General features: G+C 37.6%; 1 pseudogene across 1 annotated transcript; it reads right to left on the bottom strand.

Moving 5' to 3' along the window:
• Positions 1–232: 232 nt before the first annotated feature.
• LOC148735892 (NLR family CARD domain-containing protein 4-like) lies at positions 233–21,244 on the bottom strand (annotated as a pseudogene). The gene is made up of 8 exons (XR_015998691.1): positions 21,034–21,244; positions 17,361–17,425; positions 16,458–16,751; positions 11,908–12,632; positions 11,180–11,362; positions 9,620–9,733; positions 5,246–7,922; positions 233–1,341 (listed from the first exon to the last, which is right to left on the bottom strand). The product of XR_015998691.1 is annotated as an NLR family CARD domain-containing protein 4-like (transcript).
• Positions 21,245–23,183: the final 1,939 nt, after the last annotated feature.

The raw sequence follows: 23,183 nt of genomic DNA, 5'->3' as shown, positions 1-23,183 counted from the left end.
ACGAAAAATTAACCAGTCTTTCCTCACACCCTAAGGGTACCCATGTCGAGCAATAGTCTCCTGAATTAAAAGTCTGGGCACAAATATTTCTAAGCGCACGATGCATTCAGCTGTACAATAATTTCAAGAAATAATTTTAATAAATATGATTTAGGGTCCGAGCAACAAGGATAAAGGTCGTATCCATTGTCTTTGTCAAACACTCTCATATCAGCTGAACCTTCTTTGGCAATTAAGGCAATGTTTTTTTAATAAATCAACAAAAGTAAGAGTACACTGGTGAAAACATTTATCAAAATAAGCTAAGCTAAACTGCTACTTGCTAAAACAAGCATTTAAGCCTGTAACACTGTGTAACGACTTTCACTCTTCTGATCACGAACGATTTTGCAACAATTTTCAGTTTCAAGCATCAACAATGTAAAGAATAAAAAGAAGCCTACTTGACTGCACAACGCTGCCTGTGAACTGATCTAAGTTCAAAAAAATAATTCTCCCGCTCTTTTCACTTAAAGTCTGCTTTTCTTGTGAAGAAAAATCATTTTTGTCAGCTAGCGATAAAGCTTGTGTCAGGGTATCAGTTATTGAAGAAGATCGAAATATTGGAAGAATGAAAATGGAGTCTGAGAAGGGGAGGTAGCTCTCTCCGATGTTTCAGCTCTCCCCATTTAGGCCGTCTGCAAAAAGGGAGAGTCTAGTACAGACTACTCTACGCGATTTTCTTTCTAGGATCAATGCTCCGTTTTTCAAACTAATGACATAAGAGATTCCTTTTTCGTTCTGATTGACCTGAAAAAACTCACGGTTAAGTGGAACAGTTAAAAAGACAGAAGAGTGACCAAGAGTGACCAGACAGAAGAGTGACCAAATAAAATTATATTGACAATCTCAAAAGAGAACATGCTTTACACTGTATTCTGATTTGCTTCTCACGCAGATCTCAGAATAAATCTTTGATAGCTCGCTGCCACGACACACGACTTAAGAACAGCCAAGTTATTCTAAATTACTACTGTGTTCATTACTCGCCAAATCAGTTGCCATAGAAACCTTTTTTTTAAGCGCTCACTCAACATGATTATCATCACCATCCTCGTCATCATTATTTTCCTCCTCCTGTTCATCATCATCATCATTATCATAGTTCTTGTCATAGTCATCATCATCATCATCATCATCATCGTTATCCTCCTCCTTCTGCTCATCACCGTCAACGTTATCATTATCCTCATCGTCCTCATCCTCATCATCTGGCTCGTTTCTGAACCTTATTCCTTCTTCTTTAAGCTCAGCTTTTGTACGACGTCGGTGGATGAGTCTCTCTCCTGAATATTCCACCTCCTATCACAAGAAAAAAGGGCAACAATATCAACCACAGCACTAATAATGTGTAACACTCAACTTGCATTTTCATGCAAGATAAATTTTCAAAACACCTTGCTTTCCCCCGCGTATATCGGAATGTGACCTTTCCATCGCTGTGGTAAAAAACACCTGTTTCATTAACTATGTGTGACACTCAACTTACTTTTTCACACACAAGCTAATTACTCGACGCATTCAAATGTATTTGTCCAAAAAGCGAGCGGTGAAAGAAAATATTCACTTTTGATTCAAATAGCTACAAGCGACTAACACTTTATTTCACAACAGGGAAAAATATTCTTAGATATAAATAACAAACACCAATGGTCCCTGGCAATTAAAACAAGGAGATACTTGACAGACGAACAGATGATTAAATTAAATACTATATTCTTAAAAGGAAAGAAACCTGTAATGTGTTCTCAATTGATATAAATCCGCATACAAAGTAATTGGCTATCATTCTTTACCCGAAGGGAAATCAAAAGTTTAATAATTTTTTAACCTTTCACGCTTACACGCGACGGGTTTTACTCCACATCATTTCTCCACTGGCAAAACTGTTTGTTTTGCACGAAATTATTTTAATCCCTGTCTAGTTACGTAACATCCCTAGGGGCATATATCTATAAAAGAAAAGACGCGCTTCGAAACTTCAGAGGGGACGCTATTTCGTTAATAGTCTCTAGGTACGAACAGAGCAAGAATCGTAACACGAATACAAGGTTTACTTCGGGAAAGGAATACAGAATTGTAAGTACAATTAAAACATATTTGCTGTTTGAATTAGTTCAGGGACATTACGGCATAGTGCCTAAAAACGATTGTAATTAAATTTTGTCTATTTCAATTTGATTCTATATGCTTCTAGAGAGAAGGAGTGCAGAAATAACTTCCACATATTTCCCAAGCTGTTGAGGTCTATTACAAGTTCAATACACTGTTACACGACTGAAAGTCAGACAACTCTAGATATTCCTTTTTGATGATCCGGGGTTCTCGTTGTAATGTTTTTCTCAGCTTTACTAGAAGCATAGATTTTTCCTTTCAATGTAACCGTACCATTCTGACAAAACTCCGTGTTTGAAGTAAATGCAAGGCACCTAGTAAATAATACTGATAAAAAACAAAACAAAACAAATCAAAAACAACATCAAGGTTCACACTTGTGCTCCGCTCAACTAACGCCTCCTCACCTATCATTTCAGGCCTCACAAGTTAATTGTTTGCTTTTTTCTTTTTTTTAGATGAGAAGGATAATGCCGCATTTCCGTATTCCTCGAAGCAAATAAAAAACGTCCACACTCCACAGGAAAGACAAGACGAGCAGCGAATAAGGTAGGCAGATCTTTTATTCTACTGATGGTAGTAAGAGTTTCCCATCAAAAAGTTGTTTACGTTCAGCGATGTCACAGAAACATGGGAAGCAGCGTAAAGTGTACACAGAATCAACTCTACAGTGTGTGGTAAATTGAAGTATAACACTTAATATTTTGTTAGGATTTACGGGAGACCAAGCAGAAACAAGCATACGATAGCAAGTTTAACAACTTCATTATCAACAATGTTGTTGTTTAATTTTTCTTCAAAAATGAGCTTATTCGACGCAGGAGACCGATAGGCCCTGATTTCTGACAGAGTTACAAAACATGAGCAGAGTAGCCGAAAGAGAAAAGAATCCAACTGGTAACTAAGAATGAGGAAACCATTCAAGAGCGAGTAAATAATAACACAGTGCCGAGTTTGACTAATGGTCGCGTGTCGCGGGTCGCGCCTTTTAAAATGATTTGTTTTGTTTTTTAGTTGTTTATTGGCGGGGTTCTCAAATAAAAACCCAAATAAACACATCCCACAAAAACAACACAAGCCTCAAAATTTCAAAAATTAAACTCCGGATTACCCAAAGAAATTTTGTCAGTGAAAAATTCTCACAATTCCTCTTTCCTTGTTTCCCTATGTATGGCGTAACTGGAGAAGATTTCTCTTTCAATATTACCTCAAAGAGAAAGGCCGATCAAATGAACTCACAAAGTTTATCAGAAAATATCACCAAGCCTCGTTCCATTAGGACAACTTCATGTACTATACTGGACACTACCACCAGAAAACATGTAGTATTCAAGTCTTGAAAGCTAAATTTGTTTCTTTCTTCATTCAATTTTCAAAATATTTTTCCGCAAAACATATCCAAACAAGCAACGATGTAACGGAAACATGGAAAGCAGCGTGAGGTGTACACAGAATCCGTTTTACTGTCTGCCAAACTGAGGTTAAAAAATATCATTGCTCAGGATTATTTAATGGACGATTGCAAGACCAAGTTGAGACAGAGACTTACGTGATTCACTCAAGAAAAATTCATTATTTGCAATGTTTGTCTTTGATTTTTCAAAACAAAATAGTGTTATCATGGAGACCTAGGAGACCACGAGGCTCTACGAGCAACTGACAGAATTACTCAACACGAGCAAATAATCCAAAGAAGAAAAGAATCCAACTGATAAATAAGTATAGGGCAACCATTCAAGTCCCAGTAAACTATAACACCGTACCAGTTTCGTTAAAGAAGACAATCATTACACCTTCAACTTTTGTTGAATTATTTCCTATCATCGGCACAAACCTTTAAGACGTGAAGATATGACAATAGAATCAACGCGACTTTCACTTAAAAAAACCAATTCGGATTTTAAAAAAGGAAAAAATCCCTTTTCTTTGCTCATTTAAATTTTTTGGGGTTCACGCTCCCTGATAGCAAAAGCGAATAAATGCCCGCATACAATGTAGGGAACAACTTCATCGAATTCAAAGCACGTGTGGGTTGAACAATCCTTTCTCGTTAAATAATCAAACCCAAATAAAAGCATCCCACAATAACAACAGAAGCCGAACAATTTCAAAATTCAAAATTGAGCAGAGGAGTTTGGTCAGAGAAAAATTCTTAATTAGCGCTATCTACTGCGAGGATCGTGCATCATACGTATCTAATACCGCAGTTCAAAATATATGAACTTCATATATTCATTATATCTGATTTATCACTTTCACGGGTTTATTACGAATCAACTTGGAAGAGCGCTACACTAGTATCGCAGAGGTCAGTGGTTCGAATCCCGTACACGCCTGATTTTTTTCAGGTCTGATTTTCGCTACTGCATAAATAGCGCTATCTACTGCGAGGATCGTGCATCATACGTAAAGTCCATTTTGTTTGCTCATTTATATTGTTTGGGGTTCACGCTCCCTGATAGCAAAAGTGAATAAATGCCCGCACAGAATGTAGGGAACAACTTCATCAAATTCAAAGCACGTATGGGTTGAACAATCCTTTCTCGTTAAATAATCAAACCCAAATAAAAGCATCCCACAATAACAACAGAAGCCGAACAATTTCAAAATTCAAAATTGAGCAGAGGAGTTTGGTAAGAGAAAAATTCTCACAAATCATCTTTTTTGTTCTCTCTCAAGTAAGGCGTAACTACACAAGCAAAGCAAAGGTCAATGGAATGAGCTCCCGAGGTTTTTAATTATTGTGTAATCAGGAAATATCAAGTCATTTTAGAGTCACTAAATTTAATCTTCGTCATTTTTTTTTTCTTCAAATCATCTTTGAACAAGCTACGCATGAGCCATAAAAGTACTTAACGTGGGTTTGTTACGGTCTCCGTCTACAACATTGGCTCCTAACGTCGCAAAATAGAAAAAGAAAATTCTTAAAACAGTGACTGTTCCTGAAGACTGTATTCTTTCTCACGAAAAATAATCTGATTAATTGAGTCCAAAGCAAGTTATTGGAAACATTATCAAGTGCTCTGCTGAAGAGCATCTAAACAAAAATTAGATGCATAACGACTGAGTGAAACAACAAAAAGGTACTTACATGGTAATCGGTATCCACATGAATGTTTCTCTCATTTACTGCTGCATACAACTCTTCACATTCTGTCCTTGTCATCTGAACACCTTTCAGGTCCAGGAACGCCAGCTCAGGAACACTGCTGAGATGTTGGACCAGATCCTTGACCCCACGGCCAAGTGGATTGGAATCTACAAAAAGAAATCTTAGCACTGGTACATACTTAAGTGCACGGGCCAGTGCTGATGCTTCATCTTCACCCATATTTGTACTCCTCAGGCCTAGCTCAGTCAGATCGGGTACATTGTTCAGGCTCTTGGCCAGTTCAATAATCCCGTGACCCAGGGGATTGTCGTCTACATCCAGTTCTTTTAAATTGTTTAAGTACTTTAATGAGGCAGCCAGTGCCGCACATTCCTTTTCTCCCATTTGTACATCTCCCAACACTAATTTCCCCAACCGTGGCACGTGTTGAAGATTCTCAGCCAAATGACTCACACCACTGTGTAAAGGGATGAAGGACAGGTTGAGCACAAGCAAATTTGGAGAATGGGGCAGTGACTCAGAAATAAAAGCAGCACACTTTGCTGTTATATTGCTGTGCAAAAGTTCTAAACGGCGGAGATTGTCAGTAAAATTAATTCCGTTAATCGCGCTCTCCATCAATTGATCTTTAAAGGCTTCCTGCTCCTCATTCTCATCCTCCCACTTCCTCCGTATTGTAATTTCATGAGGAGCTGTTACTAAAGGCAACACGTTCTTCAACAGAACAGCATCCTTAACTGTGTAAACCAAAATGTCAAACTTTCTCACCAGTGACAAACAGTGGTTCTCAGTCAAAGGCACATCAATGTTGTTGTTTTTGTTATTTACTAAATTATCCACAGGTGGCTGAGAAGAGCAAACCGGCGCTGATATCAGTTCAGGTAGACATTTATAATGAAAAACCTCCTTGCTCATGTCAATTAGATAGAGAAAGTTTCTCCATCCGGATTTTTTGAGGAAAGAGTTCCTAACGAGTAAATCCGCGTACTTTTGTACATCGTTACGTTCTCCAGAAGACGTTAAAACGACCGCGTTCAAGTCTAACATTATTGATAGAACATAATCGGGTAAATGTTTAATCAGTGGCAAGTACGAAAAAAAAAATAGTTTGGGAAACTGCTGACAGATTTGAAGAAGTGTTCTACAGCAGCAGTAGACGTGTTTTTTTCGTTAAGTATCACAACATGGTTAACACATGAGAGAAATGCAGAATACACGACTGTTCTGTCTGAGGCTGGACACAAAAACAAACAATCGACACAGAGTAGAATAAACTGTTTTTGTTCCTGAGACAAATCATCGTTAGAAGGTGTCTTGGTGAACTGGTAATTTGTGAGACCTTCTTTCTCTCCAACGTCATGTAGATGATCAAAAAGAATCCCGGCAGCTTTTAATGACAACTCACATGCGAATTTTAGCACTTCAGCCATCTTCCTTGATTTCTTAAACGTATCCATTCCTAACAGGCAGGTGACAGTTTCATTCTTCTTCACCGTCAGTTCTTGAACAATGAAATGGGCGGCGAGAAACTCCTGGACAGACTTATGAAGAAAATAAACGATCTTCTCACGGTTCAAAGCGGAACGTTTGGAAACTTGGAAAAAACCGACATGTATTAGCTTCTCGAAGAGATCACCATGCGCACATTTGCTGAAGTTAAAATGAAGACGGTCCTCCAAAAGAGCATCATATGCAAGTTTTCCTATTTTGTAAAGTTCCTCTTGATATTCATCTATGCTTTTACAAGTTGCAACTTTGTCTGCATCTTTTGTAGCCATGTGATCCAAGAGAGTCTGAATAAATTGTACGTAAATGTGCGCACGAGATGTGGGTAACTGATGCTTTTTCTCTTTCCAGAGAAGACACAACATCAACAACAAAAGTGGTATTTCTGCCATCTCTTCGAGGTTCTGCTTCTTCAGGTAGTCAAGTAACCCTTCAACGTCCTCCTCATCAGCAAGAATCTTTCTTGCAAACTGTTTCTTTTGTTCCCTCCTATCGAACCCGTTGATTTCAAACTGAGCATGACTTGGCATTCTAAGCTCATCCTCTTTCACTGGTCGCGTTGTGATCATTACACAACAGTCTCTCAGTTGACCGCCTCTCCAAATCTGGTGAACTGGGGATGACTTTCCACCGCTGTACTCGTCATATCCGTCCAAAATAAGCAGCACTTTCTCCTGGTTCTGACGGACATATTCATACGAGTTATTGACTGCCATCGGGTCATCAGCAGACAACAGTTCAGCGGTTTTCAACATGGCACAGAGGTCCGGAATATCACAAACATCTCGCAACTTGATTAACAGTAAAAGAGAAAACTTCCTGAGAATCTCCTTTCTGCCATCTGCCCAATCCACAGCTAGCTGCTGAGTGAAAGTAGACTTTCCTATTCCAGGTCTTCCATACACTAGAATTCGTTTCCGGATGGGATGATGTTCGTCACCTTCAAATACTTCACTGATGTCTCCCACCCTTTTTTTCGTCGTCCCGACAGGTTTTCTGTGATCTTGTAATAACGTCAACTGTATGTAAATATCATTAATGTGTACCGTGTTGTCTGGGTCCCATGGTGTTATTTTCACTTGACACATGGTTTTGTAAAACGCCCTTAACTGATTCTGGCACCATTCCAAAAATTTCACTGTACACAAGTCTGTCGACAAAAAAGAAATCGGCTTTATAAAAGTTTCATATCTTCAAAACTAACTTTGATAAAGCTACTCTTCAATTCTGAGGGTAAACATTCACACCTTCACCCTCGATCTGCCCAATACGGTGTTTCTTACTTAGAGGGGTGGGGGGAAAGGTGGCTCCATTTGCAGCCTTTTGATCCCCCCACAGAGAGGAGAAGCGCGGGCTCAGTTTACAAAAAGCGGCTAATAATCTAGGCTATGGTTGGTTCCGCTAAACAAATATCTTACTAAGAAAAAAAATTAATGAATAAATGGGGTAAGTTTCTAAAGAAAACGTAGAGCTGCGTTGATGGGGGTAACAAGGTAATCTGGTTTTAAAAAACTGAGTTGATAATTTAAATTGGGCATCCCAAAGAGTTTAAAAGCATACGTTTCGGGCTCTGACGAAGGGCTAACGCTGAAAACGTCAGCTTTTTAACTCTCCACGGTGGCCAGTTTACAATATCAAATCAGTTAAGAAAATATTGTTTTGTTCTGTGACAAGTGAAATTACTTATTCCACACCTTTTTTTTTAAGAAAAAAATCTAGGAAAAATTTTAATATAGTTTTTACTGTTGTTAGTCCTATTCATACATACACTTATATTTCCTTTTCTTTACGACATGTATTTTGTTACTTAACTTTGTTTTATAAATTTAGTTTGAGGGCCACTAGTTACTCAGTTGAAGCACTGTCACGTGTTACCCTCGTTAAATAAAGTTGATTGATTGATTGATTGAAATCTCAATGTAACTATGTAACACTTGGAATTCTCCAGTCTGAAAGTCAGAATCAGAATGCAGATTCTGAAGAAGTTATAAAATGAAGTCACAAGGGACAAATACCTTCAAGCTTAAAAACATAAGAAAAGTATTCAAGCAAGGGAGACAACGAGGCTGGTATTTGATCAATTTCAATAATTGCAAGCACCATTTGCAAGTAATATAAATCTCGTCGAAAAATCAGCGTATTACTGAAAGACTAAGAAAATTGTGAACACAAGAAATTTCAATGAAATGCCATTACGTTTCAAATAAAAAAGCGAATAAGACGAAAGAAAGCTAAACCGCAAACAGCGACGGTAATTAGTTTAGTTTAAAGGAAGATATTATCCTCTTGTTATGAATCACTTTGCGGAATCGAACCCCAGACCTTCGGATTCTGCGCTGTAAAAGCTCTTCCACCAAGCAGGCGGGTAACTGTGGTGAGTTTCACAGCAATAAGTAAAAAAGAAACAGTTTCTCGCCGCATCTGTCTATTCAAATACAAACCTGTTGTTTTGGCGGAGGAAGCATATTGCTAATGAAAAGACTGGGCACAAGAACAGAACGACTCAAAAGGAACTTCTTTACTCAATGCTGAGTGTTGTCCATCATTAAAATTTAAAGAAAACAAAGCCAAACAGACATATTTACATAGCTACATAGCGTTTGAGACAGACCATGTCACTACAAATACGTAGTTTAAACTGCCATAATTCCAATACTGAGTCTTAACCTCCATTGCAAAGGTCTTTCCTCAAATCAATGTCTCTTTTGAAGTTATGCAACTGCAGATCTAGGTGAGGAATCCTCCCTACCTCTGCCTAAAAAAATTCAACATTTTTAAAATGTTGAATTTTAAAACTGCAGTCTATACTATACTTGGGCTCAAAAGACTGTTCATTTAAATATATACCTGTTGTTATGGCAGACGAAGCATGTTGCTGATGGGAAGACTGGGCACTAGAACAGGATAGCTCCACCGGAACTTCTTTACTCACTGCTGAATGCTGTCTATCAGTTGAAATATCTTCAACAACATAAACCCAAACTGACAGCAGTTAGACAACCTCATGGGGTTTATGACAGGGCATGGCACTATATGTAGTTTAAACCACCATAATTGGAACACGATGTCCTCACCTTATTTGCTAAGGGACCGGTCATAAAGTAGAGGGGGGTGGGCTATGAAAAATTGGGGTTGGGTCACTAGTTTTTAACACCATCATCATCGTCCTCCCCCTCCTTCTCATTATCACCATCATCATCACTATTATCATCACTATCATCTATAGCACGCAATACAACTTGTAACACATTTGCCCTCATTGTTTCAATAGCATCCACTGTAAATTGAACTTTACTTATTAAGAGTTTTAGCCAGCGACCTTCTCTCTTTTTTAAGCTGTTCAGGCCTATCACGCTACAATGATTAGAGGTTATCATATCACCATAAGATGACAGTGACTGATTGCGGAGAACTCTCTCTCACAATGTTCCCCATGTAGCTATCCAAATTACTAATTTTAGTTGTGGGGTGGCTCAATAGGTTTTTCTGTGCCACTCAAGGGGTGGGCCGTTCCAATTTTGTCAGATAACTCAGGGGTGGACCACTGAAAACCAGTACTTTAAAAAAAAAATTCATTATCCACCCCCGCCCCCTTTACTTTATGACCGGTCCCTAAGCTATTTTCTCAAACGTATGCGGGTGGAAGATTTCTACAAATCCAAGTCTACGAGAGGAATTTATGACATGCGTGTGATCCTTCCTACCCCTGCCTAAAAATTAAACAGAGAAGCACCACCCAATAATTGGGTGGTGCTTCTCTGAGAGTCTCGACGGACATACTGAAACTTTGTTGACAACGACGGTGGCTCAAGTGATTTACTTACAATACTTTAAGACTTTACCGTCGTTTTCTTAGCGATGATCATCTGGTTTTATCAACTGAGTTGACAATGTAAATTAGCCACCTTATAGAGTTCCTAAATCCTACGTTCTGAGTGTATGCGATCGCATAGATGAATGTGGGTTGGATGTAGCTAATATAATGAGGGTGGGGTGGGGTGGGAAAGTTTCTAGTTGTCTAATGGAGGTCAGAGGCCTTCTCTTCCTGAGCGGAAATTCTTTCAAAAAGTTTGAAGCATCTCACTGTCAATCTTGAGCAGATTCAAAACCTGTAGATAGTTTAGAGCTCCTCTATAGCTTTTGCTAACTGAGTACAATATCCATAAACAAAGCAAGCGAAAATTGCTGACAAACTTGTAACATTTCTGATTCAAGATGCTGTTCTTATTGATCAGTGCATGGTCATAGGTCATTAATCATGTTTTTAATTCAGTTTGGGTAAAGGCTTAAGTAATTCGGTTCCAGCAAATTTATTGAAAACAAAACTAAACCGCAAACAAGACCAGCTAGTGACTGCATGCAAATATACTGTAAAGCTAAAACAAAAGGTAAAGCTGATCTGTTTACCTCTGTAATGTGGCCAATCTTTAAAGATACTGCAGTCATTAAGAATGCTGAACACAAGAGAAGCTGCTGTTACACTTGCACATGTTTTCCACTTTTCCTCTGTTTCAGTTCCATCTGCATACCCTGAAATACCCTTGACGACAACCCACTCCATTTTCAGATCATGTGCTGCACTATAAACTCCTAAGACATGAAATATCAAGCTTTCTTAAACAAAACAACAAATTTGCTCCAACATCTATTGATTCTAACCTCTCCTTTTGTTACCTTTGTTATCAACGGTTGGTAAGGGACTTAAGACACAATCTGGAAAGTCTCCTTGTATACTAGCTATAAAGTTAGTTGCTCTTAAATGAGCTTCTCCCAGTTCCCATACCATTGGGGCACTAAAACTGCATTCTTACTTCCTCTACCTGTATTAGTATCAGTATCAGTAGCCATCTACACGGCCTGGGTATAGAGCCACACATTAGAGAGTACACTGTCCCATCCAAGACTACGACACAATGACTTTATAGTGAGGACTTTCCCCCAGACCTCTTGATCTGAAGTCCGGCATGCTAACAATCAAGCCCAAGTATCTCTAGTCACTAGCAGGAACACTTACCTACCATGAAAGCTATTATTATAAAAGTGTACATTCTATCTCCCAGTATACAAGTCTATCTGTATCTCTTAGAACAGACTTTTCTGTTACCGCGGTTCCCTATAGGATAAAGATGCCTTACCCTCTCCTTCTGTTTCAATTGCAATTGCTTCAGGAAAGGACTCCACAAGTTCATTTTGTCGCCACTCAGCTTGTACAATCTCAGGGCCACTCAAAACCTCACCACAGTGGACTTCAACTTTTCTTTCTTTCGGATTTTCTAGGGGTGCATTCCAACCATAACCTGCACATTTGATGAGTTCAGCCATGTCTCTGCTGACAGGAGTTGTGACCCCACAAAATTTCTTGCCAACCTTTGTAGCCTTCTGATGGGAATAGGTTGTGAGCTTTTCTGATAGAACCACATCCCCCAGATTTGTTGTTTCCTGATTCATACCACTACAGTGGCCCACAGAAAAGACAGCTTTTGGTCTCAGCTGAGTGACAGCATTTTTTACTACAGTCAAAGAACCACCAGGAGCTTTAGAGCCCTCTGAGCATCTCATCAAAGCAACTTTCAGTTTAACATCTTGATCTTTACCAATGCTGCCAAAGTATACATGACCAAGCCCTTTGCAATAGCTTCTGAATGGATCAATAATGTAATAGTAGCAACTTAAGAACTCACAGTCCTTCACTGTTAACAACAGAATATCAATTGGGAGTTGAACATCTTTCCAAAGTTTAAAATTCTGGGTTAGTCCATTTCTCTCTGGAAGATTTATACTGATCTTTGGTGGGTCACCACAAATGCTCATTAAAGTACTCTCTTCAGTTCTCGCAGTTTCTGACATGGTCAATCAACTTCTGGGAAAAAAAGAAATAAAGAATAACATCCTGCCTATTTAATCAATGTTAAATTAATGCAGCTGTAAAAGTTCATTAATTTAAAGTCACTTGAAGGATAACAAAAGAAAATCTATGGCTCCTACGAGTCAAATCTACACAACACAAAATGGGAAGAAACAGAACCAGCACCAAATTCCTACTTTTTGATGATGCTTCCAGTTCCCTTTTGTACAGAAAAATGTGTGAAGAACTGAAGCTCTTAACAATTAAGAGAGAGTTGCTCTTAAACTCAGTATTCAAAGAAAGTGGATTGTCAATAGGTTTATTTCTGTCAAGATATAGTGTGTTGAGCTGGGGGAGGGTGCAACTCAAAAACAGGATGCACCAAGTAATGAGTGATGACTTATAGAAGACACTCGCCAAGATAAAGAAGAAAGATCACATGACCAAAGTTGAAGACCCTATCAACTGGATGAGCGATGCAGTGTAATGTAAGTAAAGAGGTGTAATGGCAAGATGTGTGTGTGGATAGCTAGATCCACGGGAATTGAAGAAACGTGTAAAAGTACCAAAACTTTGCTTTCAAACTATAATCATTTTGATAATTTCACATCAAGACTCGGAAAGTGACAGGTTCCAGCAAGAGAAACTTGATGAAGACCCAAGTAATCTAACAATGTAACATGTGTCATTTTGCAAACTAGTGTGGTTCAAATTACCTTCTGGAATATTCAGTGCACAGAACTCACTCAAAAGCATTTTGATGAAATCATCAAAGGACTGGAGGGAATGGCTCCAAAAGCTGACAACTTGTAAAAAGCCTGTTGGCACTCATGAAGAGGGTTTAAAAAATTGTCAAAAGCAAATTCAATGAAAAGAAAAAGAAAAGCAAACAAAGACAAATTCATCTTTAAGAAGCAGAACCTCAATACTGCAGACACATCCTGACTTGTGAAGGTACCCTTACTGGCTACCAGATCTTGCCAAAGTCAAGTTGCCATTAAGTCACCTAGGTAGAAACTTACATTCTAAAATTGCTTGGAATGATCAACTACCTGGGCAGGTTTGTCCCAGATAGTTTTTTCTGACAAATTATGTCAGAATCTCCAACGAGCCTAATGCAAGAAAAGCATTCAACCAATTGAGCACACTTCTCAAGTCCATGAAGAAACCTTTTACAAATGGAGAAAGGTGGCTTCTGAGCTGCCCCTACTCTGCTATGCTGATAAAGAAGTAAAAGTTGAAAAGCCAGTGTGAGCTGGGGGCAGTTTTACTTCAAGATAGTAGAACTGTGGCTTTACAGAGTTGAACAATGACTCAAACAGAGAGGAGATACACACAGATAGAGAATGACTGCCTTGTATCAGTGTTTGGCTACAGAAGAATCTACCTCTATGGGTTTCTCCTCCATGCATAAGAAAAGATTACTGCCATTACAGAAAATAAGCATAGAACAATTTACAAGAATAGAACTCAGACGTTCATCAGTGATTCCCTGTCTAGATCTCAAACAAAAAATAGGGAGAAGTATGATAATTATGAGGTCTTCTTGTCCAAAAAAGAAGAAATGCTCATGGGAGAGAATGTAGTTAGAGATTCAAATAGTTTTCATTATGTATGACAATTAAAGCAATGCTTCAGAGAGTAACCAGAGCAAATGTTTAGGATGTTGATCACATGACCTTATCAGATATAAAAACCAATGGATTGGCCAAGGCTAAGACACAATTACCTCCTAATGTTCAGAACTTTTAACCTTAAACAGAGATGAAGTACCAGCTGTCCAAGATGGAGTAAAATACAAGTGAACCAAACCTCTGTGCTCAGAGATTCAATAAAAGATTCCCTCTACTAATTTGGATGAAGAAGGATAAGTTAGACAAGCAACAGTCACCCTATCCTAGCCACTGATTCACAAAGACATCAAAAATACCCAGTCAGCACCTTTTCAGGATGCCTAGAAACTAAACCAATATAACAACCTTAAAAGACCATACAAAGTCAACCTGCCCAAAAGAAGATGGCAAATAGTCAGCATTTAATTCTTCAGGGGAAAGAAAGATTTTATAGGAATATTATAGACAGTATGAACAAATATTATCATGTGGAAAAAAGTGACCAATTAACCGCTGCTGAGACATTACAATCCTACAAATAAGGATGACATTTACTGAGCAAGGAATTCCAAACAAACTGATTTCAGAATATGGACCCCAATTAATACACCATTATGAAATTCAAACAATTTGCAGCAAGCTGAACTTTCATGATCATAAAAAATCGTGCACCACTTTTGAAGTATTATATTGGTATAACAGAGGTTGCAATAAAGTAAGCAAAAGATTGTAAAGATGAGCCAACACCGATTGATCGGTATTTTGGAAACAAGGAATAGTCCTAATTAAGTGAGTTAGCTTCATCAAATGAAAAGCTAAAACCCAAAACAACAAGAACAATTCTGCTTGTTAAGCCTGTGCTACTACTAGAACAACAAGTGATTCTGATCTCAAGCATTATTAGAGCTTCAATAGAGAGGAAGCAGCAGGTCAAATGATATCATGATAAGGAAAAAGCGTGCTTTTAATTTACCTGTGGTCCATATGAACTGGTGTCATGATAGTTTTATCTTTCATCATTTCCGCACGCACGCTGACTCTATCTATGTTACCTAATTTTTAATATTTTAAAAGTATGTTACCATTTTTACATAATTTTTAAATTTGTAAATGAATATGTAATTCAACCTTCGGTTGCAATGTTTTTCAAATAAACTATCTATCTATCTATCTATCTATCTATCTATCTATCCAATGATATGATAGTGAGGACAAGCTGTTGCTGCCTCTCTTCTGCAGGATTACAGTCGTTAATCTCAACCAACTCCAAGCTAGGTGAGTTAAGGAAGCCAATTGTGCATGCATGATCAAGAGAGAAATTAACAAGTCATATAAAATCAAGGCAGATGAGGATGAGTGCTGAAGAAAACAGGAGCACATTTGCAAAACAACAGAACTGCAAATGCCTCAGGAGAGTGATTTTAGAGTCCATGTTGAAGATCCCCATGAAACCAGCAAAACAGTTGAATAGCAGCTTGCTGAGGCACACCAGTAATGAAGCAAAGCCTGTGACTAGTAAAGCATTTGGCAAAGTCAACATGACAAAAACAAAATCTGACACAAAGAAAGTGATAGGCAACAAAAATTCCCACAAAATCCTAGATAAAAAGCCTTTGTGATTTCTAAATAGAACTTTTGATATCAGTTTGGATTTGTTTTTAAATGTAAATTGCCTTTGCACCAAGTTGTGTCATTGTTTACCTTATCATACATGTACATTATAGTCATGTGAATACTTATTTCTATAACTATAACATGTAATCATAAAACCTGTCTGCATAGAGGTGTGTGTATTCCTATAATTATGTATAATGTGTAAGAGGAGCTAAAATCAAGTAGTTGCGGTTATCAGTTGATAAGCTGCCAATAAAGCTGTGTTTTGGGCTACAAGTAATGTACTACTACACGTACATAATTACATATTGACCCTTTAAACCCTACGAGTGATCAGCATCTACTTTCTCCTTACAGTAATACAGCTGAGTCATTCATTAAGATCATGAGAATGTAGGAAATGATGACCAACCCAGAGAACTTTGATTGGAAAACAAATTCTCCTTGCCAGTACCAAAAGAAATGTAAAGAGAAGAGTGTAAAGAATATGAATACTGATGTTAGGGTGGAAAGGGTTCAAACACTTTTAGAAAAAAATTACAAGCACAGTTGAATTGGGTCGATTTTTTCATTCCATGTACACGTGCATTGATGTCAATAGATTAACACTCACCCTTCAAGTTGCTTCTCCTGTGATATGATAACAGCAGTTGTATTAAAGTCTCGAGTACTTGTTTTTGCTGAATTGAATCAATAATACCATCCACCAGATAAACCACTACCCAGTAGATTGTGCGGTTGATTGTGTTCACACCAATCTACTGGGCGGTGATAAATCTGGTGGACAGCAATGAAATTCAACAAGCTGGGGGAAAAGTAACTGTTTTGTCTGTGTACTTAGGTGTCATAAAGCCTGCCACTGTTAGATTATGGTACTCAACTGGAATTCGAATATTCTGGAACTTAGCTGTAAGGAGGCAAAACACATATGGATCAACAAATCAATCTGAAGTGACTACAGTATATACATAAATGCCCACACAATTGAAAAAAAATTGATTTAAGTTCTTCATCTGACATGAGATGAGGCTGAATGAAATTTAGGCAAGGATAAAATCGAGGCACACTGGTCAGAGGGGGTCATGCCGTAGGGGCACCCCTTTGCAATAGCAGGGTCAAGTGGTGCTAAGTACGTTTTGAGATTGCCGTGGATCTCGACATGAGCTGCTTGTTGTGTTCCCACCCTCCCTCCTCTGGTAGGTATAAACAATTCCACTGACTTGTCAGTATGACTGGAGCCAGGGGGGTGGACCGAGGTTGTGTCACCATGGTAACCTCCCTGCTGTAGGCAGTCATCGCGACTGCCACAGTGCTACGGTACCTTCCTCCAAGCTCATCAGTGCCAATGAGTTAAATTTTAAGTGTACTTGAATTTTGGATACAAAATCAAAAACAGGCTTCTACCTCAGTTGTCATAAACTAGAGATAGTGAGTGGAACAAAAACTCAAGAACCAATAAAAAACATAAGTATAAACTTAAAAAATGAATACAGTAATGAAGATGGTCAAAACTTACTCAGTATTCACAGAAATGTCTACACAGGGTTGTCTCTCGCAGTCTGGGTGTTTTTCAGTGGATCTCTGTTTATAAAAGTTAATCACAACAAAAAATGATTGCCATATTAGACGTGTATACATCAAATCTACCTAACCTAAATACACTGTATGACTGTGAAATATATAATATAAAATAATTCTGTAACGATAAAATGGACAAATACAGTATAAAGGAACAGGTCTCAGAGTGCAACCAACAGAGTCACAGTGTGACTAATAATTTTTTTTCTGTTTTCATAATTACCATCTTCCTCAATCATGTTTACAATAACAATATTTAATTAGCTATCCAACTGCTAATGACTAGGTTTTCATTAAATAATGGTTAGTTCACAAAGCTGTAGATTAATTACAAGAAGTAAAATATTTTTTAACAATCACATGTTTACATGCACAATTACTAAAATATATCATAAACAACAAATTAAAAAACTAACTCAAATCATAGAAACAGTTCACAAAGGTACATAAATAATAAAGATAAATTACTGTGCCAAATGAAGCTTAAGTATCAAATTTAAATACTCGTTGTTAAAAAGATTTGCTTTCTCAAACATTCTTCATATAATGATATTTAATTCAATTTTGTACATTCACTTTTATTGTTAGATTTAAAAGAAATATACTTTTCAGTGTGATATTTAGTTAATAAGGTTATTTGAAGTGGTTCGCACATGGTTTTGTTTCTTTCTATAATGGCAGGTTCACAAGTACGATGTTCCTTACTGTAAAGTTAAATTAATATTTTGTCAGAGACCCCATTCCAAAAATAGATTGAAAAAAAAAACAATGAAAAACAATACAAGATATCATTTCTGTGGTCTGATGACAGAAGAAGTAGTTGGGTTAGAAAAATAGCCTACCAGTATTTCTTAAAGTAATTCCTTTGTTTGTATCATAATGATAGACTTTTTAAACACTTTGTACTCAAAAGTTCAGTGGCATCAGGATGCCTCCAAAACTTGCTTTTGTTTTAAATCAAATTCTTCTCTGACCTTAGCCTGTTTACTTGGTCTTTCTCATTTTTGTTTTATTAAAAAAAATTAATAATAATTTTCCATGTCAAGGATAACCTTGAATGGGTGTATTAGAATGCAGTTTTAAATGGACTGATTGCATGCCCTGGACCTTTCCATACTAAACAGACAGACAGACATCTATATTTATACAGGATAGCCCCTTCAGTGTAGTAAACACTGGTATCAACGGGGGTCCTGTTACCCACCCATCCCACCCCAGGGGAGGACATCCATCACACAGTAATCTCGTGCGTGGGAAATTAACGTCTCCTGCCCCTAACCCTGCAGGGGACGGGACCTCCATTTATTCGTCCCTATCCGAGAAGACTAGAATATCTAACCATTTCTTGATGTTAAAGAAAGGAAGCATATTCTTCTCAGTTAATTTTAAGACCCTGAGTGTTGGTCCGGCCGGTATTGAACTCTCGACCTCCCGCACAGCAGTCCGGCGCTCTCCCAATTGAGCTAACCAGGCGGCGGTCTAAAAAAAATCACTCTTCATTCCTGCATCACTGACAACATCAAAAGACTCCATATTTAAGAAGTCATAAAAAAAGCACATCAGGGGTGTATCTAATATTTCTATCAAAAAAGTCTTTTTTATAAAAACACTTTTACCGACATTTTATATTTCTTTGTTGTTCCACAGAATATGTTTGTAAAAATTATTGGGGTCCTCAGCTTCTCTTTAGTTTGACCACCATGTTAATTGTCATAAGAAAAGGGTTGGTCAAATAGGTATTAGGTTAATATCAACAGTAAACCCCCTCCCCCCCTCAAATCCCTCCCCCCTCAAATCCCTACCCCCCTCAAATTGCCTGCATATGACCTAAATGGAAATGACAAGAAGCAATGTCCTTAAGGTTTCCTCAGTAAACCAGTAAACCAATGTCCTTAAGGTTTCCTTCAAGCAAACCAGTACTCAAAAATGCAGAAAAGACTTCATAATTTACTAAATCCAACAATTGCTAACTAAAATGGTGATTGTTTATAAAAGAGGATAATTATGTTTTCAGTGAAGAGAGGTCTTTGAAACTTTTTCTCATTTCACTGGGAGGGTAAAATGTTATAAATCACTGAGACTTTTAGGCAACCCAATTACTGCATTGTTCTATTTGGCAATAATTGAATCACGATTGTTCAATTTAAAATTAACACCCAAGTGATTAAAAAACTAGTTCTACATTGAATTAACAATGAAATGAGAACAGAACAAGTAGCTCAGATTAGTAACAAGATGCTTAAAAATTATGGCATGAGAAATAACATGGTACCCTAAAATAAACTGACAAACTTCCAAGTCCATAAGTAAAATTAACATCATAAACTTGGTAAATTGAAATAAAATAAATATCATATAGGGTATTAAGAGGCTGATAGGAGTGATTCAAGCACAAATTAATGCTCCCTTGTATATTTTGATGTAGAATGAACAAGACATTTGAACAATTAGTGAGCGAAGGAAAATTGTTTAGAGTGAAGCCATAGTACTCAGAGTTTAAGAATGCATTCGGGACTAGAGGTATTCAAGTCTCTCACCATGTAAGGATTCAAACTTAGTATTCTTCAGTGTCATTACAATGATATTTGAAAGAACAACGAGCACATCTAATAATTATATCAAAATTAACCCTCAGTGAAAGATGATTCAATCAACTGTAGTCGGTGCTGAGGTAAATGACGGTTGAGAATATAGAATAATGATAGTTAAGCACTAAGAACCCCTAAAGGATGATTCAATCAACGACTGTCAATGACAATTAAGAATGCAGAAGCTGATAGTTAAGCATTAAGAACCCCTAAACGATGATTCAATCAACGACAGTCAATGACAATTAAGAATGCAGAAGCTGATAGTTAAGCACTAAGCACCCCTAAAGGATGATTCAATCAACGACAGTCAATGACAATTAAGAATGCAGAAGCTGATGGTTATGCATTAAGAACCCCTAAAGGATGATTCAATCAAAGACAGTCAATGACAATTAAGAATGCAGAAGCTGATAGTTATGCATTAAAAAACTCTCCAAGGCACTGACGTATCGGCAAGTAAGATTCCTGCGGTAATTCATTAATTATCACGTGCATTTAAGCTTTAACATATCACTCTACTAAATGAAACTTATCGTTAAGGCTCAGATTCTTTTAAACCTTCGAACTTTAAGCTTTCATTTTTCGATAAGAATATCCTTTACGTTAAATTGATATTTCTGTTCGCATGCTGTAACCAATAAATTCAAAGTTAATCGATTTCAGTAAAGGAACAATCTCAAATATATAGAGCAAAACAAACGAAAAAACAAACAACAATGAGATACTGGGTAAACTATGTTTTTTTTTTTTTAAACAACGATCAGTATAATCAGTATATTCCCTCCAAATAAACAGGAACATAATGAGATTATGGCAACTTTCACTTTCATGGTAAGCAAAGACATCTAATTTGTACATAAACAAGTGTTGTCGGAATAGCGACCTGCGAAACTCAGTCGAGAAGCTAATTAACTGTGCCATTTAACATCTTCTCAAGCGTATATGATTAAGAAATCTTGGACATCCAGTAAAACCATCTGATCAATGCATGCTCACTCAAGTTGGCAGACAATTACATACCTTTCTTTCCACTTCACTCGACGATTGCAAATGCCCGTTTATTGAAACTAAGCAACGGCCGTTGTGCAACTGAAATTTGGATACATGAACTTTACATGAGTAACTGTTTCACAAGCTCTTAGCCAAGCTGAAAGGACGAAATGCAAGGATTCTTGAGCTAAATATTCGCACCATCGGCCTTTACGAGGGAACAAAGCCTCTGCATTCCGCTCAATTGTCAGTCACGTGATAAGGTAATCTTTGCTGCAAGCCGGAAGTGCTGACTATTTAAAAATGTGTCTTAGTGTTACCTTGTTGAATTTTGCGTGACAAGTTATATGTACTGAGACACGGCAAATTTGTCTGGACTTACATTTCTTTTATGCTCTTTAGTTAGCAAATAGGTGTAATAATTTGCATTTTGGTACTCATTTAGATGTTTCAACTCCGTTTGCTGATGCAGTATCTCAAGAGACAAATCAGTTATTCCACAAAACACGTGTTCCAAAAACTTTAACATACATCCAAGTTGGGCTGTCTCAAAATAAGAGAACGGGAATCAGGCAATATACCCTGTTCCCTGGACATCCGTCCGGTTAAATTTCAACGACAGCAAAAAAGAAAACACCATTTCCAAATAAGAATGATTTCATACCATAAGAGGCTGCACGTGATTCACTTTAAAAAGGCCGTTTACTTGTTGGTTGTTTTGTTTTGTTTTATTATTATTATTCTTTTTTAATTCAGATGACTAAGAAGAGGAGATAAACTTATTATTTCCAATTAATTTTTCATATTTTTTATTTGAAATAATACAATGTTCCGGCCTATCTCTTAGGGCCTGATTACATGAGCCGGGCTGGCCCGTTTAGCCGGGCTGATTTCTTTTGTTTTCACGCTTTGGCGAACACCAAAACAAAAGAAATCAGCCCGGCTAACCGGGCCAGCCCGGCTCATGTAATCAGGCCCTTAGAGAACAGCTAGATCTTATTTTCGTTGTTTGTATAGGTAATCACATGATCTCGAGTGCAATTTGGAATAAATAAGTACCAGTAAATTTTTTCAAAGACTAACAAAATTGCATGAGCCCGTAGGGCGAGTGCAATTTGTGGTCTTTGAAAAAATTTACAAGTGCTTATTTATTCCAAATTGCACGAAAAAATCATGTGATTATCTATTAATAATATACATGAAAAAATACGAGGTAGCTTCTCATAACTCCGTAGAAGAAAAGCGCGCGCATCACGTGCAAAATTAATTTATTCAAACCCTGCAAGTGACGTTGACCTTGACATTGACCTTGACATTGACATTGACCAATCATTCTGACCAATCAGAATGTCTGGTTTGTTTCTTTCTTTGCACTGAATTAACTCTCTTCTGCACTGAATTAACTAAAAACTGCATTCATCTTAACCAATCAGAACTGTGAAATTTTTTCATGTATATTATTAACTGGTGAATGTGTCTCTAACAAGGGGGAGGCTTCTAAGTAGTGGTAGGGGGGGGGGGCTTATCAGCCGCTGTTTACGGTAGGACATCAGTAAGATATTGATAATCATTCTCCGATTAATGTGAAAACATTCAAGGCAAACACCCACCGTAAATCGATCCATCAGTTGAAAAGGTAAAATCCTGTCTCAGGAATCATCTCTATTGAAACTTTCCCTGATCCTCAACAAATAAAATTGGAAAAACTACCAAAAACAGCGAAATAAAGTTACAACAATGAAACGAACTCAATTTAGGATTCCTGCGACAAAGTAGCGTCTGACCTCCCCCTGTCTCTGCTGTTTCTTCCTGGAACAATCTCAGGCCTCTTTGATAAAACGGCAAGTTAAGCACCCGTTCTAACTCATTCTTTTTAAGTGAGAATGTTAGTGTATGGACACAGGTGCGATTTTCAGTAACGAACATTAATTGATGAAGTAGTCTTGACCTATCTGTGGATGATTTTGCCGTTTGCACGAGTGTTATCAACATACAAAAGAAAAAACCCACTCTTGAATTTTATTTCCTCCTTGTTAGTGAGGCACAGGTTTACCAAACACTTCTGATGTAACTTGAGCGTTAGTAAATCTGCGAGCCATAGTAGATCTAGACTCTGTGTACGAGAAATAAGATAAGTGCATGGGATACCAACGCTTGCTTTTGTGGCGCAAGAGCGAAAG

Source organism: Stylophora pistillata, chromosome 3 (assembly GCF_964205215.1).
Source record: "Stylophora pistillata chromosome 3, jaStyPist1.2, whole genome shotgun sequence".
NCBI classification, from domain to species: Eukaryota; Metazoa; Cnidaria; class Anthozoa; order Scleractinia; family Pocilloporidae; genus Stylophora; species Stylophora pistillata.
This window is presented reverse-complemented; position numbering and strand designations above follow the sequence as displayed.